This window comes from Lepisosteus oculatus, unplaced genomic scaffold, assembly GCF_040954835.1.
Source record: "Lepisosteus oculatus isolate fLepOcu1 unplaced genomic scaffold, fLepOcu1.hap2 HAP2_SCAFFOLD_93, whole genome shotgun sequence".
Lineage (NCBI taxonomy): Eukaryota > Metazoa > Chordata > Actinopteri > Semionotiformes > Lepisosteidae > Lepisosteus > Lepisosteus oculatus.
This window is the reverse complement of record NW_027168429.1, coordinates 95,001-113,019: the sequence shown is the minus strand read 5'-3', so window position 1 is coordinate 113,019 and position 18,019 is coordinate 95,001. Positions and strand designations below refer to the sequence as shown.

At 41.9% G+C, this 18,019-nt stretch overlaps 1 non-coding gene across 1 annotated transcript; it reads right to left on the bottom strand.

Moving 5' to 3' along the window:
• Positions 1 to 8,379: 8,379 nt before the first annotated feature.
• Positions 8,380 to 8,461, bottom strand: trnas-acu (transfer RNA serine (anticodon ACU)). Its single transcript has one exon. It is a non-coding gene; the product is annotated as a tRNA-Ser (tRNA).
• Between the last annotated feature and the right edge of the window lie 9,558 nt (positions 8,462 to 18,019).

Sequence of the window (18,019 nt, the reverse complement as noted above, 5' to 3'; positions counted from 1 at the left end):
TAAACACAGACGTAAGACAAAGTCAACCACCTGTTCGCTAGATCCCATCCCCACTCAGCTAGTCAAAGATTCCCTCGAAGGACTGGCAGGACCTATAATTAGTATGATGAATGCATCGCTTGCGTCAGGCGTTGTACCTGATCAATTTAAGGTAGCGGTTGTTAGACCGCTCCTTAAGAAGTCAAATTTGGATCCACAAGTTCTTAACAACTACAGGCCTGTCTCAAAGGTCCCATTTCAATCTAAAAGTCTTGGGAGAATAGTTGTTGCCCAACGTCAATCGTATCTGGATTCAAATAATATACTTGAGAAATTTCAGTCTGGTTTCTGAAACTGCATTAACAAGAGTCGTAAATGATATTCTCTTAGCTACTGATGCGGGGAATGCAACAGTGCTTGTGCTTCTAGATCTTAGAGCTGCCTTTGACACGGTTGACCTCTCTGTTTTGTTACACAGGCTTGAGTTTGAGGTTGGCTTATCTGGAACCGTCCTTCAGTGGTTTACTTCACATTTTACTCATCGTTTTCATTATGTTCAAATATCTAATAATTGTACTGCTTCATCAATGTCACCAGTTCAATTTGGGGTACCAGAAGATCAGTGCTGGGACCAATATTGCTCTCTCTCTCTACATGCTGCTGCTAGGTAGGATAATCCGAAAAAATAATATGAACTTTCATTCATATGCTGATTGCACTCAAATAAACATTTTGTTTACACCAAACGACAGCTCTTCTATTATCACTTTAGTTAAATGCATTAATGAAGGAAATACTTGGATGTGTGAAAACTTTTTGTTACTCAACTCTGAGAAAACTGAGGATCTGTTGATCGGAGGCAACAATACTGATAGGACTACTATAACTTCAGCACTTAACTCAGAGGATTTAAACATTTGCCTCAAAGAGACAGCACGTTACCTAGGCGGCATATTAGACACAAGGTTCTTAACAACTTGCATTGTTAAGTGCCTTGGGAAGCCCTTGTTGTGAAAGGCGCTATATAGAAATACATTGATTTGAACTGAATTGACAATGTAAAATGTTGTGTGTGTTGTTTGTTAAACAAGACTGTCTTTATTTATAAAAAAATAAAAGGAATTTGCTAGGAATGCAAACGTTAGGTTGCGCTTCTTCATGCTGCATCGTCGGCATGAGTGGAGCTTTTTAAACGTCTGTACTTACTGCGCCCCATAAGAAATCGTTTGTCCCCGTTCAAAAGCGATTGTGCGATGTCCTGCAGTGTTCGCAAAGCAAACCTTTGAAAGTTTGAAAAGAGGAATTTATTCTGCTTCCTGTGCGTGCGTGCAGTAGTTACAAAGTTGAACGTCTTTACATGATCTGCTGCAGTTTTCAGTGGGAGGGCTTTGTCAGATGGCTTGGAAAAACGCACTGTGTTTCGGCTCGGGAAACATCATGAGAAGTGTCCTGCATGTTTTCTGTGTATAGCTGTCTTTTAACGCATACAGAATTCATTCGAAATCATTGGATTCTCCAATTAACAAGGGTCCCTTAAAGGATGAGTCAAAGTAACGTCTAATCGGATTAGTTTCCTTAGAGCTGGTTCAGAGTTTGCTCAAGAGTTTACCTTTCACAGATGCGCAAAGAAGAATGTTGGGGGTGCACGCTTCAAGGTGCCTTACAGCTGTAGGGAGTGATTCGAGACGATTCGTGGCGTGTGCTCGTTCCCATATACCATACGCCCCGGGGTGCAGTGCTAGGATGACGTACAATACCGCTTGGGCACGTAACGGCGTTATATGCAAGTGCGGGACGTGAGGGTTTTCGTTTGTTCGTTTTGTTTTGCTCTGCTTTGCTTTGTTTCATGGTCAAGAGGCGTAAGGTAAGTCGTAATCCAGGGAGAACACTGGTGGCAAACAGTCCGAGGTGAGAGGCGAGGTCCAAAGTCGAAAAGGCAGAAGGGGAGTCCAATATCCAGAATAAACGAGGTAATGGAAAAAACGCCAGGTAGAGCTCTCAAGGAGTAGACTCAATACCAGCGGGAAGCAGGTAAAGATGGTAAAAATAGCACTGCGTACCGCACGGTGGAGTGTGTGCAGGTGGGTTAACTCGTGCGGCGGCGTTTGTTAATAATCACCCACTGCTGGTGCTGATTAGATCGCTTAAGAGTTGGTCTTAACTGCCTGGCGGTCATGACAAGCTCCTCTTTAAGCTGTGGTTTAGTTTTGCATTCATGTGTTTCTAGAGCAGTTATTTATGGGGGTGGGTGGGTCTTTCACAGAGGCTCAGGACAAATCCCCTGCATGAAAGTCTACTGTGTGCGTTCAAACAGGTCAAGAGCCAGGCAGGAGGACAATGGACAGAAGCAGCAACGAACTAAAAATAAAAGAACGAATATGAAAAAGCCACCATCTTTTTCTTTTTGACATTTTCCGACTTTCATGCAAGCCAGGACAAAGTTGCTCGTAGCTACTTGTGGATTCAAATACTCTATCGAGTGCTTTGATGAGTTTTTGCAATTTGATTGTCGTCCTGTCAGCCTGTTTCTGTTTTTTTTTTCAATCTAGTGATGGAAAGTAAGAGGGAAATGATGGAGCAATCAATAACCGCTCCGGAAAAATGGCAGAAAGAAATGGTCCGTCACTAAGGACATTTGTGAAGCAGAGGAGTGACATCACCACAAAGGCGACTTATTCTGCTGATCGTTTTGGTGAATAATGATTGAGGCGCGTTAAGAGAAAGGTAGCTGCGTCAGCATGTTTAGGCTGCAAAGGATAAAGCAAAGGTTTACTCCATGCTGAAAAGAGAAGAAAAGAAGCACAACGTTTCGGCTGTGGAGCCTTCTGCTCCATCTTCTTTAGCGATGGTGATGATGTTTACATTGGAAAAACTGAGACACGCATACTGGAGGGGCTTGAACCACCAACTTTTCAGTTAACAGCCAAATGTACTAACCGATTGCACCACAGAGTCTGACGGACTTTTGTGCTCCCTACATTTGCAGGTTTATGGTCAAAGAAAACAATCGTTTGCGCTTCTTGTAGCCAGCAATATTTTTTCACTGACAACCAAGAAATTGATTTCATCTTTCACAAAATGTATGGATTTCTTCAAAAACAAGTTATTCCAGAAAGGAAATGAATTCTTGCATTAAACTGAACAAAGCTGTACATGTTTGTCTGAAATGATACATTTGGCACAACAAGACACGGAGAGAGGCACCGCTGGTATTCAGACCCAGGATCGCCTGCTTACTAGGCAGGCACTTTAAGCCACTAGGGAGCACCGCACTTTTACAGACACTTGGACACATCTGCGCTCGGTGTGCACTTAACATAATCTCTGAGCCCGTTGCCTCTTTCCCGTTTAATAGCAGAACTGACGCCAAGAGAAATGATGAGAAATGGCATTTATCGGGCACTTTTCATGTCCAAGGAGCTCAATGCCCTTGACACCTCCCCAAGGCGACGGAGCTGTGCATTCTTTGGCGACACCATTTTTTCTTTTGTTTAATTTCTATACTTATTGGTAGAATAAAAACGATATGTCATGTACTGTAAGGTAAATGTCTCTTTTCATGGGGAAAGCTAGCACCAGAAAATGTTGTGTTTAGAAGAAGTGATTTAACATGACACGTGACCTAATTTACCGGAGCAAAAGCTCACCCAGCAAGCCCTGCTTTACTTCTACAGGAGAGAAGTACTGTAGAGTCTGCAAGATGTTCAGCTGGGTAGCTATGTCAGCATGCCTCGGCTGCAAAGGAACAAGTAATAGGTTTATTGCATGCTGAAAAGAGAAGAACGGAAACACAGCGTTTCAGCTGTGAGGTCTTCTCACACCTGAAGAAGCCTCACACCTGTAAAAGGCTCCATGGTTTTCTTTCTTCTCTTTTCAACATGGAATACACCTATTGTCTGCAAGATGTGACAATTTCATGGTGTTTTGGAAGAAAACCTTTTTTCTTTGAATTCAAAATCAATCGGAATTTCAGCACGACACAACACTTTTTCTGTTTTAAGGAGATGATATTTTAAACCTGATAAAAATAGTAGGAAACACAAGTTTCTTGCTGTGAAAATTTAGATGGGGAAGTGTACTACTAGTAGCAGTGTAGAGCTCTCTGTGGTGGAGTCCAAGCGCATGTTCTATGGGCCAGTGGCGTAATGAATAACGCGCCTGACTTTGGATCAGAAGATTGTAGGTCTGAGTCCTGCCTGGCTCGTAAGGCTTTTAAACCTCTCAGGTTCCTCGGTAACAGGTTGCCGTCATGTATATGAACTATAGAAAAGCATTTGCCACAACCCATAAATTAGCACGCAAGTGCGGGCTAGTTAACACAGAACTGTATGGAGATCATCTCCAGCTCCGAGCTCAATTGCAATGAAAAAACATGCAGAACAGAACTGGAGAGCAGCTGAATTTGTGCTCAGTAGGGTGGGGAGGACTCAGCATTGCTATTGTTCTAATTGGCATGAACTGCAGGGGATCTGAATCAGAACATGTCAGTTAGTTCGATCATTGCGTCAATATGTAGGCCACGTTAATACAGAATTATTACTTTGTCTGTCTCGTCTTTGTATATAGCTGAATGTCCCTGACAATTTCATGTTAGTTTTTAAGAACGACATTGGTGCTAATATATACATATATAGCATATAAGGAACACATAAACGTTTAGTCCATGCTGAAAAGATAAGAAAATCGCCACAACGTTTCATCTTGGAATAAATCTTTACTTGTTGTTTTGCAGCCTACCCATTCTGACCTAACTCCTCCCTTGAAATTCCCTAACAGATAAGGGTACGTAACGGCTCATGCCATGCTCAGTTGCAATTTGTCCCAAAACAAACAAGAAAAGCAGCTGAGGGTTTGAGTTTGAACATGCACTGTATTAAAGCAGCTTTTATTTCCATTGATAAATGCTAGATATTCCTACAGAGATTCTCCAGGTGAGTAAGCGATTCCTGTTTCTGTTTCTATTTCTGTTTCATATATATATACAGTATATATATATATGTTACATGTGTCTCTGCAATAGTATAAATGTGTTATACACTATCAGGGGCTGCTTTTTTGTGCACCTCATCTACAACAAGGGTTTTTTTCATTTATGTTTGTGGACCTTCACCATTTGAGGAAGTTACAGGTATGGTGAGCAATGACTGACAATGGCACGTACTGCGTATTCCTCACAGAAGTGTAAGCAATTTGTTCTAAAAAACACCGGCTAAAGTCCAACATCGTTAGCAATCTTATTACTTAAACAGAATTAACATCAATAAACTGTAAGGTGCTGGTACATGCGAGTAGATTTGATCTTCTATTAAACAAAAATGCAATTACAGCTCTAAAAAGGTCAACCTAGACTTCTGTAACAGATCTGTTCAGGTCATCGCTGTTCCTCTGACCTTGTGAGTCTTTGGAATTTTAAAAGTGTATTTTGCTTGCCTTTCATGTGGTCTGTGTACAAGTCACTGTGGCGTATGCGGTCCTACACAGCCTTGCTATAGACGTGACGAGCCTCCGCTATGTTGCAATGGAGAACAGGTTCAGTATGGAGCTGCCGAGAAAATTCAGCTGGAAAGCTCGTTGCAGAAAAGCATCGTTATCTGCGTCCAGCTGCAAAGCGTCACTAGTGGGTGCTGAAGAATCGATTTCACAGGCTGCGGGTCCAGGCGATTTAGAGTGTTAAAGGTCCCAGCGAAAACAAAACAGCGCTGGTCCTTTTACACGCACGCAAATGCAAAGGACACCGTAGTCGGCAGGATTTGAACCTGCGCAGGGAGACCCAAACAGATTTCAAGTTTGTTGCCTTAACCACTCGGCCACGATTACAGCGAATACTGCAGCTGTTGGCGTCTTGCTACAATCGAACAGGGAGTGCGAGGCGGCGGCGGCGGCAACTTTTTTCAAGTTCGCTCTCCGTTTAAGAAACCTTTTACGCCATACGTGTAAGCAGACACACACACCTCAGAGGACTTAAGGGTGGCTTCAAGTTGGAATGATAAAGTCTCCCCGTTCGGACATGAAAATAGAACTTTCTTAGACAGAAAGAAATCAACAACGGAGACATGTGGACGACGATTTCAGTCACTGCACTTTGAATAGCATTTTTACTCGAGTTACAGGAGATGCACGAATGGCCCTTGACCTACGCTCTTACGAATGCCTTGGAACATTCAAAGAGAACAGCCCTCAAGTCCTGCGGTTTATTATAATGCTGTTGCGTGTCGAGGCAGTATTTGACTTCGTCCTACCGTTGAGACACGGGGCGTACTGTAAATGAACTGCACCTGACAGCTTTAGAAAAACACCTGGGCTCAGTACGGTGCTGAGAGCTCAGCGTTGCTGTTGTTCTAATTAGCACGCACTGCATCGGCTATGAGCCCGAACCTTTCAATTATTCCGATCAGTAAGTCAACACGTAGTCCACATGAACGGTAGAAATATTCTCTTGTCTGTCTCTTGTTTTTATAGAACTGAATGTCCCTGACAATGTACTGTTAGTTTTAATTGAAGAACGGCATCTGTGTTCAAATATACCAGACAAGTTTACGTAACTGCTCATGCAACACTCAGTTGTAATTAGTCAAGAAATAAAGTCGAACAACAGCTGCGAGTTTGATTCTGAACGTATGAGATTGCAGCGCCTTTTACTTCCATTGACAAATGATAGATATTCGAAGAGAGATCCTTCAGACCAGCAAGCAAACCCACGGCTATTTCGGTTTTCTATCTAGGCAACGTTGGTGTCTGCAATAGCATACATGAAAGCGTGATGCAATTTCTGTGGCTACATTTGTTGCACGTCATGCACAGTAAGAGTGTTTCTAACACCAAATACAAAGTCAACAATTAGCGATCACGCCTTCTCCTCAGTTAACCCACTGAAACCCTTGCTGTTAACAGTTCTTTACTGCGTGCTTTACCAGCACCTACATATCGTGTCGGTTCTTTCAGCTTTATTCATTAGGTTTTCAAAGGCATAAGTAGAGCACCAGAGGTGCGAACACAAAGTGTGTGGTTATCTGAAGAACTGATTCTTCTGATGACTACAGAGAGCTCGCCGCTGCCGCATTCCTCCTTTAATCTAACACGGAGTGCGAGGTGGCTGCGGAAACTTTTTCTAAGTCGCTCTCCGTTAAAAAAAAAATACCTTTCACAAAATACGTGCCGGCAGACAGACACGCCTCAGAGGGTTTAAGGCTGGCTTCACGTTCAAATGATAAAGTCTCCCCGTCCGGATGTCAAAATGCAACTTTGGCAGACAGAAAAACATCAACAAACCACAAATGTGGACAAGGATTTTACAAGCTGCACCACACTGCACTTTCAAAAGCATTTACAATCGTGTTAGACGCAGGAATTGCCTTTGATTTGCGCGCTTACGAACGCCATGGAAAACGAAACAAAACTAAAGCCCTCAGCTCCTGCACTTGATTCTAATGCCGTTACGTGTCGAAGCAGTAATTTACGTCATCCCACCACTGCAACACGGGGAATAGAGGGAAATGAGCACACGCTACGAATCGTCTCAATCACTCCCTAGAGTCGTAAGGCGCATTGAAGGGTGCACCCCCATCATTAATCGTTGCGCCTCTGTGAAAGGAAAGCTGTTGAGCAGTCTTTGAAACAGCTCGGATGAAACACTTGATTGCTTCCATGTGCATCAGGAGCCCATTTCTTATTTTCACTTCACGCCGCCCAAAGCATTTCTAACACAGGAGATTCGCGTTTGGGAATGCTCCCTGCCCTACAAATAAAACAGGTCTACGGGTCTGAAACCTGCTCCACGGAAAACAGTTCTGTTGCGCTTTTGATCAAAGGGAGATTCGCTGTTCTTACTTTTTGATGACATAACACCCAAAGGGGCTTCTTTGGAGCTGGATTCCAACCAGCATCCTAAAGTTTCTTGGCGGTACCCTTTACAGTCCTCTGTTCGGTCGACAAGGGACAGAAGGGGGCAGCTTTCCTCACACATACAGTGCAATGTACTGTAGTGTTCCCGTTCATTGAATTCGCAGTTCTGCATCAGACCTCTAACTCGTTTCCTTAGCTTGGATTTAAGCCACGAAGCAGGCTTCTAGTGTATAAACGTCTAGAGGAATCACAAACTATTTGAGAGGCCATCATCCCAGGGGGAACTGACAAAGTCTATCCCTAAACACCTAGCGCAGTCTCTCGAGAGACTGTCAAAAATCGCTTTCTCCGTTTCTCCGTGCAAGTAAGTGAAAACGCGGTCTCAACCCAGAGCCACTTGGCAGCAGCGGCACGTAAATACTGTTACTGCCACTGCTCGATACCGACGTTAGCCTACTATACCATGTTCAGCCACCGCTAGAAAATGTACGGCTCTAGTACCGGAGCAAACAACAGGAGGACCAACGTCGAACAGGCACACATATCAGACATGGAAAGCGACGAGGACGGGATTCGAACCCATGCGTGCAGAGCACAATGGATTAGTAGTCCATCGACTTGGCCACTCGGCCACCTCGTCGAAACTTGATGGGTAATGCGCTCCTGTCTAGTAAACAGGAGATCCTGGGTCCGAATCCCAGCGGTGCCTTCTTTGTTCTGTCTTCTCGAACAGAACTGGTCCTTACGGACAACCGCCTATGGCTGGACTTAATTAAATACAAGTATTCATTTCCTGTCTTTAAAGCGACTTGTTTTTCTTAAAATGGATGCAACTTGCAAAACATGAAATACAAACCTTGCTAATCAGCGCTAGCGGCAGGCAAAAAAAAAAGAAGTCAGCAATGTTTTTTTTCTTTAACCTTAACCCTGCTAATGGAGAAGAGTTAAACGACCGAGTCTATGCAGCTTAAACGGTGCGCACGTCGGGTTCTTAGCTGAAAGGTTGGTAAATCACGCTCACCCCAGTCCTTAATCTTTTAAAGAGGATACAAAATTGAACCTAGTCGCCACATCACATACATCCTGTTCAATGATAAAAAGGTAACATCTATCCTCGCTCCAGAGTAAATCTTACGTTGAGGGCATATTTTGTTTCACTTTACCATGAGTCGGGCTCTGCTGCACAGAGGAGAGAGCAGAGCAATGAGGTCACGGGGACAGGGGAGTCACACGCTGGCGTTTTGAATACGCGGAAGATCACTGAGGGATCCACAGTATGTGGACCCTCCGTGCGCCATCAGTCCACACTCCGGACTCTGAATCCTGCCATCCGAGTTAAGATCTCGGCGGAACCTGAGGCGCAGTTCCTTCTTAAAACATAATCTGGTGAGCATTTCTAGAATCGTACTTGTATAGATGCAGCCTTTAATGTGTTGCTAGGTTAAAATTGATGACTTCTTGTATTTCAGTAGGCAACTGCCCTCTTTATTTCGGATTGAATTTCTTTATTACAGGGGCGCTTTTATGAAGACAGAGTCATGTTCAGGTACTTTGCTTGATGGAGGAAGCTCATTTCGGACTCTGTGATCTGCTCACCTGGAAAGGTGTGCTGTACTACTACAAGAGAGAAGTAGAGTCTGGAAGAAGGGACAATTTTATGATGGTTTGGAAGATAATGTTTTTTTTTCTTATGCTGAAAATGAAAGGTAGTTGTTTCTATATGGACTCAGTCTTTGGAATTTGTATATATATATATTTCAGTGATCCCTCAGCCATTGCTTCTGTATTGTAATTCAATTTCTCTTTTAAAATTCCTTCCCCACTTCTAGGACATGCAGTTGCTGAACTCCACAATGGCTTCTATTGGAAAGTCTGTGACTGAGACCAAGTAAGTGTTCACTTTTTTATGAAACCATTATTTATTTTGGAGCAATGAGCAATTCTTATATAAATGCAATAAAATCATTATGCTCAAACTATGAGAGAGAATTTTAAGGATAATTTAAGAAATCAGTCTAAGCTTGTTTCTATACAAAGATGGTATTATTTATTTTCAAAGGAAACCCGCGAGGATTCCCCTGGTGTGCAAGATGTGCCTGAATACTTTTGATCAGCTTCCTGCTCACTTGAAGAGGGCATGTATGAAGCACGCCACGGCAGAAGAGATCAGGATGGCCTCTCAACAGGCGAGGGAGGACATGATGAATCACCTGAAGAACGGGGTCATCGTGGATTACCACAGAATAGAGATCGTGTCTGGTGAGGCAAACAGGATAGTGGTTGTAAGACTGCTAGAGTCCTTGGGCCTTTTTGTACATGGGAAGCCTGAAGACACATCGGCAAGGTGAGATATTTTTAATCTGTAAGGCTTCTGTAGTTTCTTTTTGAAATCATTGTTACAACATATTATGTAAAAGCATGTTGAAAAGAATCTACCTGCATTCCAGCGGCCCTGAGCAAGAGGCCGCTGTCCAGGAGGAAGAGATGCCAGAGGCTGCTCTAGAAACTGAAACAGAAACGGATAAGGAAGGGGAAGATGTGAGCTCTGAAGAACTCTATCAGCAGTAAGACTTTTTATTTTTCAGATGTATGTATTTTTTACTAAAATTCTAATTTGTCTTATAGGTATAAAATGTTTAAACCGGTGTTTTATATCTTTACAGGCCCTGAGTAGTTAAAAAGTATCAGCAGGCCGGAAGAGAGTGGCCCAAGCTGGACTCTATAGAAAGCACTCCCTGGATGCTCCTCTCCTGATTGGATTCAAACAGTACCTTACCAAGGATCTGGGAGTGGCAAATTATTCTCAGGAGGTATTTATTTTTTAAAGGCATTAAAAATTAAGCAATGGTATCTTCATTGTAAATGTTTTTATTTCTTAGCTTAAAATTCACCCATGTGAAATGATGTCAGCCATAAACATCATGACTCTATATTTCCTACCTGAATCTATTCTACTTAAATTATTACATTATACACAATTTGAGTTCATTTTAAAAAGTAAAAGGTAATGAAAGGAATGCATTTTTATAAGAAAGATAATACCGATATGCATGTGATAATCTTCCTTATATCATGTAGTGCGTCATTTGGACACTTTGTGGGCTTGAAATACAAAGAAAATCATGTTCTATGGTACAAGATAAATACAAAACTTAAGCTTTTATTTTAATTAGATTTGTTTATAAAGCATAAGCAATCATGTATTACATCGCTTCTTGAATTAAATCTTTTGACAAGAGGTAAGACTTCTATTTTACATTTAAACCCATGTTTAGCTGTGTTTTTTAGATTTAACTGAACCAATTTCTGTGTGTGATAATGTCCTTGAATTCTGACAACATCACACTAAATTACATGATATAAAACAGCTAATGTTTCTAGAGATAAAGTTTCTGGGATGCTTCTAATTACTTTTTATTACCAGGGACAGTTTAATTCACCTTGTACAGTACTGAAAGACCAAGATGCTTTTTTTTAAAGTTATTTAACATTTTATAGAACTTTGTCTACTATGGCAACATGATGAGCTTGGTGAAACTTGGAAAAATACTGCTTGGCCACTTATCTTAAGATAAAGATAGGATAAAGGTTTATCTTTTGCACCTACCTGACCCCCAGGGAAGGCCAATGCTTTCTCAGTTGATGGTTCCCTACAGTAGACTGTACCTTATCTTCAAAGGTAATGTATATTGACCCAAATCAGTTTTGGAATCCAATCTACTGACGAGATGGAGCACATCCTTTTTTCAGGATTTTAGCATCATACGTTTGGTATATTTAGTCCCTAATGCTGAAAGAAATGATCATAGAACATTTGGACACTTTGTGGGCTTGAAATACAAAGAAAATCATGTTCTATGGTACAAGATACATGTGTCTGACAATGAGGAATGGGCCCCTGAGACAGTCATTTGCATGTTTCACAAACGATCGTATATTACTAGAGATTCTGTTTGGGATTTGAATGTGCATTCGGACAGCAATCCCTTTCAAGAAATGATATGTTCTGGATGAGGTCAAAGGTGATGAAACACTGTATTTAGGATGTGTTTGCAGTGATTGTGTGTCTCCTGCTTCAACGCAGTGAAATATAGATGTGCTCCTGTAATTCATTGGTACATGCCCAGGGCAGTAAGCAGTCTGAGGATTTATTTCCAGACGGCATAGAGCAGTGAAGCAGTGAAGTAGTGCAACACACTGGATCATTATATTATTAGAATCTATTCTACTTAAATTATTACATTATACACAATTTGAGTTCATTTTAAAAAGTAAAAGGTAATGAAAGGAATGCATTTTCATAAGAAAGATAATACCGATATGCATGTGATAATCTTCCTTATATCATGTAGTGCGTCATTTGGACACTTTGTGGGCTTGAAATACAAAGAAAATCATGTTCTATGGTACAAGATAAATACAAAACTTAAGCTTTTATTTTAATTAGGTTTGTTTATAAAGCATAAGCAATCATTTATTACATTAATATATATGAAAATAAAATTTTAGCATCATATTATTACATACAGGTCTCTAGCTTCAACACAGTGAGATATATATATATGCTCAGTGATTTATTGGTACATGCCCAGGGCAATAATCAAAATGAGGATTTATTTTCAGATGGGCTACAGGTAGTGTTGTGAAATTCTTCAACACACTGGAACGCAGATTTAGACCTCCTGCACTCTTACTCCTTAAAAACCAAAGAAATGAAGATATGTAGCAATCACATTGTAACAGGGGTGACAGTGACTTAATGCTTATACTAGTGGACTTCTGGTACCTTTAGGGTACGGTGTTCCCTGAAGGGCTCTCAAACCCCGCATTTCAGATGCCTAGCTGTATCGCCGATGTGTTGCACCTCAGAATCACTTTTAAACCTTACCTCTGGTATCTTTAATCCCTACTGCTCAACGCATGGTGAAAGTATTGCATAATTGTGTCTGAAAATGAGCAATGTGCACCTGAGAGACTCATTTGCCTGCTTCACAAATGATCATATTTGACTAGAGATTCTGTTTGGGATTCAGTTGTGCATTCTGACAGCAATCCCTTTCAAAAAACGATACATTCTGGATGAGGTCAAAGGTGCAGGAACACTGTTACTTGTTCCTTTATAACCCGGTTATTGATGTCATTAACAACATTAATCCCAAACAGAGCTGTTGGACTCCCTCCTCTGGCCGTTTTCCACCAGTTGATTATTTCATCAACCAATGCACTAATCAAGCTCCCAAGGCACTCTCTATACCCAGTAAACATAGGTCTAACCTCACCCAAGGAGAAAATCAGGTGCTCCAGTCTCTCCGCAACAGGGATGATATCGTCATCAAACCAGCGGACAAAGGAGGTGCTGTTGTGGTGTGGCGTAAGGATCTATATATCTTTGAAGCCTCTAGACAACTAACTGACACTTCTGCCTACCTCCCTCTCCAACAGGACCCTACCACTGACTACCAAAAGGAAGTGGTATCCACCATTTCCCTTCTTATCAGCAGTAACGAGCTCCCCCAGGAGGCGAACCGGCTCATCATGGAACATCCACAGGTATCTCAATTTTACCTCCTCCCCAAAATCCACAAACCGGACACCCCTGGACGCCCCATCGTATCAGCATGTAACTGTCCAACTACTTACATCTCAGCCTTTCTCGACAGCCTCATGAGACCGCTGGTTGAAGATCTTCCCTCATACATCAAAGACACCAACCACGCGCTCCAACTTTTCAATGATTTCCAATTTCAGGGTACCGAATGCCACATTTTTACCATGGACATCACATCTCTGTACACCGTCATTCCCCATAATGACGGCCTTACAGCCCTCAAGCACACGCTGGACAAACACACAGTGCTTGATCCACCCACCCACACCCTGGTACGCCTTGCAGAATTGGTCCTCACACTGAACGCATTCTCTTTCAATAATCTTTTTTACCAACAGGTCAGTGGAGTTGCCATGGGCACCAGAATGGGACCCAGCTATGCCAACATTTTTGTCGGCTGGGTAGAAGAACGCTTCTTCGCTTCCTACACTGGCTATGTCCCTGACCTCGGCTGGGTAGAAGAACGCTTCTTCGCTTCCTACACTGGCTATGTCCCTGACCTCTACAAGTGATATATTGATGACTGCGTCGGTGCCGCCACATGCTCCAGCGATCAGCTTGAGTTCTTCCTGCACCATTTAACCAACTTCCACCCGTCCCTCAAATATACGGTTAACATATCTTCCACCACTCTTCCGTTTCTAGACATCCACTTGTCTATCAACTACCCCCGACTCTCCACTTCAGTTTATTACAAACCCACGGATTCACACAGCTACCTCCTGTACAGCTCATTTCACCCCAACCATACTAAAAACTCTCTTCCTTTTTCACAGTTCCTTAGGTTACGATGACTATGCAGCGATGACATCGACTTCGAGAACCAAGCCCTCGAAATGTATTCATTTTTCATCAACAGAGGATACCCCAGCAGTGTGATTGACAGGGCCCTTGCCCCAGCCAAAAACACCCCCTGGACCATCAATCCGATCAGGAACTCCCGCCGTAATAACCACATTCCTTTGGTGCTTCCTTACCACCCTAACACACTTCCTATCCCCAGGACCATTAACCACAACTTTTCCATCCTACAGGATGATCCCTCCATTGGGGCCCTCTTTTCTGATCACCCTATCATCTCATATCGCCGACCACCTAATCTGCGTAACCTCCTTGTTCACAGCTCCCTTGACCGCCCTCAACAACCATCCACACCAGGCACTTTCCCTTGCAACAGAGCTCGTTGTATCACCTGCAAGTACACAGCCACCACCACAATCATTCAAGGCCCCTCAGGACAATTCCGGATCACCCAGATAGCATCTTGTACTTTCAGCAACCTCATTTACTGTATCTCTTGCAGTAAATGTCCAGCCATCTACATTGGAGAAACAGGAAGGAGACTCGGAGACCACTTCAGAGAACACGTCAGGGCTGTGAAGATTAAAGATCTCTCCAAGCCCATTGTTTCTCATTTCACCTCGACAACGACCACTCTAATCTCTCCGTCTTTGTTCTCAAAAACGTTTTTCCGAACTCATACATCAGAAAGACCACCGAAACTAAAATTATTCTTCAGCTAGGATCACACATTCTCCCTTCCCTTAATAACAGACTACTGTTCTTTTAAATTTTCTCCATTCATTGGAAGTTTCATTTCACACCTCTCTGCACCCATTCTGACTTCACACCTCTTGATTGGCCTCTCTTTCTGTCCCCTGCTCCCGCCTCTCACTCCTCCTCCCTCCCAACCTTTGTTCTCCCGCTACTTTACCTCTGCCTACTGCCCTGTCTCTCTCACACCTGAAGAAGGCTCCACGGCCGAAACGTTGTGTTCTCTTTCTTCTTTTTTTCAGCATGGAATAAACCTATTACTTGTTCCTTTGCAGCCTACGCATGCTGACGCAGCTACCCACCTGAACTACACTGTAGCTAGGATGTGTTTGCAGTTATTCTGTGTCTCTAGCTTCAACACAGTGATATATATATATATGCTCACTGATTTTTTGGTACATGCCCAGGGCAATAATCATTATGAGGATTTATTTCCAGATGTGCTAGGGGTAGTGTTGTGAAATACTTCAACACACGGGATCGCAGGTTTAAACCCCCTCCACTATTACTCCTTAAAAACCAACAAATGCAGATATGTAGCAATCATATTGTAGCAGACACTCATTTGCCTGTTTCACAAATGATCATATTTTACTAGAGATTCTGTTTGGGATACGGATGTGCATTCTGACAGCAATCTCTTTCAAAAAATGATTTTACCTTATCGCGGCTTTGCCCTCTTGCCTCTTTGGATAATATCTCCATCTTGTGGTCGTTGTTGGTAATGTCTAGACACTATCTCCATCTTGTGGTCGTTGTTGGTAATGTCTTCTTATGCTCTTTTTTATTTCAATTCTCTATTAGTTGATTCTAGAATCTCTAGAATAGAGTTGAAAACATCAGTTTTATAGCAGACAATATGACATTATTTATAGTCCAATTAGAAATGTATTACCCTGTTTTTAACATAATAAGAAATTAAAACTAAGTTTGAAACACCAGGGAACATAAAAAATGATTTTTAGGAAAACCATGAGGTTCTCTGTGTCCGATGCCTGCAAGGGGAGAAAGCTAGAATCCTTTGATTTTTCAAAATTTGAAAATAAACATCATATAACAACAGCTTTCATTCCTAGGAGTGAAAAATAACCATTTTTGAAGACATATTAGTTTCTAAAACACTACAATAAAGTTAAAAACATCTGTTTTATATTACATTATTTTTTGTGAAATTAGTCATTTTTTGCACTATTTGTAATATAATTTCTAATTAAAAGTGTTTAAAATTAAGTTTGGAACAACAAGGAATACAAAAAAAAAAGATTTTTTGGAAAACCATGACGTCCTCTGTGCCCGATGCCTGCAAGGGGAGAAAGCTAGAATCCTACACAGGCTTCTGGAGCTCTGGCCTGGCTAAAGAGGCTGAATTTATCCCCTTCAAAGCTCCATGAAAAATGATCATTTAAAATTTGAAAAAAAACCCATCATATAACATCATACAGATGCAGCCATTCAAAATGCGCTATAAAAACCTGCGGTACAGTAACCTACCCACAAGCCACTGCAGGGCACCGGAGGGCACCGCGGTAAGTGATTGGCTGGCCAAAATGACCGACAGGGGCACTGGTGGTGTATTGGTTAGTAGTGAAAAGATTTAATCATTTAATGACTTTACTGTGCACATTTTAATCCGCTTAGTTTTGAATATTTATATGGATTTTACCACTAAAGGGAAATTTTAGTAGCTGAGCATAAAGAGAAGAGGAGCATAACACATCTGAAGGTCATAAACGATATTAATTTAGGAACATAAACATTACTGTATTACATAAACTGTACTGTGTGGCTGGTCTTGGTAGTTTAAAGAAAAAATACACACCAGTCTTCCATTTCTCCCTAAACATTTTAAGCATGAAAGTTTTATGAAACGGTACCCAAATATGCGATTGCTGTATAGAATGAATTTTAATTTTAAAAAATGATTTAACACGAACATTAAGCTGTTTACATCTTCCGCCTGAGAACAGTCACCCGTTGCTACCCAACGCAGAAACACAGCCACTAACTAGCAAAGAGAGGACATTAGCTAGCCAATATGATAAAGAAATAAATGATTATTTTGTTTATTTCTTTTGCAAAATTATTTGAACATTTCCATCGATTGTACAAGCACTTGGAAACTGTCCAATCCCTAGTTCATCTGGCATTTTACCGGTCTGGCGCCGGTCTGTGTTTTCTAAGATATAATGCCAGCGAACTCTTGTTTTTATGTCCACTATAACAGACAATCTCCTTTGCTTTTAACCGAGCGTTTAATAATTTCCTAAAATGAAAATGATTTACTTTATTTCCCTCACGGGATCAATAAAAGTATCTATCATCTGTCTAAACTATGGGACAGAATTCTGGTGTCACGGACGTCCAAAGGGACTAACTGTGGGGAGCAGGAGAGCGGAAAAAGACCCATATGCGTAGCGGCGAGACGGGAAAAAGGCCCGGGCTCATAGTGCAAAGAGTTCAGGAATGCCGTATAGAAACCTATGCCCTCAGGGAGCGGACGTGGGGCGCCCTGGTGCTAGGCGGGTCTCAGGACATCCGAACGTCAATGCTGATCCAGGACAGAGTGCAAGACCCGGGAATATATAGCCCAAGGGACAGAGAGGGACAGGAAGGACAGCAGACCGGAAACTAGGGACAGGACAGAGAAGGAGCGCCCTCAGGCTGCAGAGGGCGTGACATCTGGGGTCTCCCCATACCAGAGTTAATGGTAGGGCTTCAGAATGGTGATTGGCTGACACCATCTGACACCCCTCTGATTGGAGAAAAAAGACGTGCTGGTTTGCTATACATACTGTACCAGGAAGAGGATTTCTTTCTATTCGAAACGTGTATTTTAAGTTTAAGAAGTAAAAACCTTACAGCGTACACAGATTTCTAAACTGATCAGGATCGTTATCTTTGTCTTATGCATAATAATGTTCACCGCTCTGTCCAGCAAATTAATAATAAACTTTATTTTATATAGCGTTTTAAACGAATAAGTAATTAGATTGCTCATAAACTTAATCATGAACCATGTTGATTTCCATAGGATCC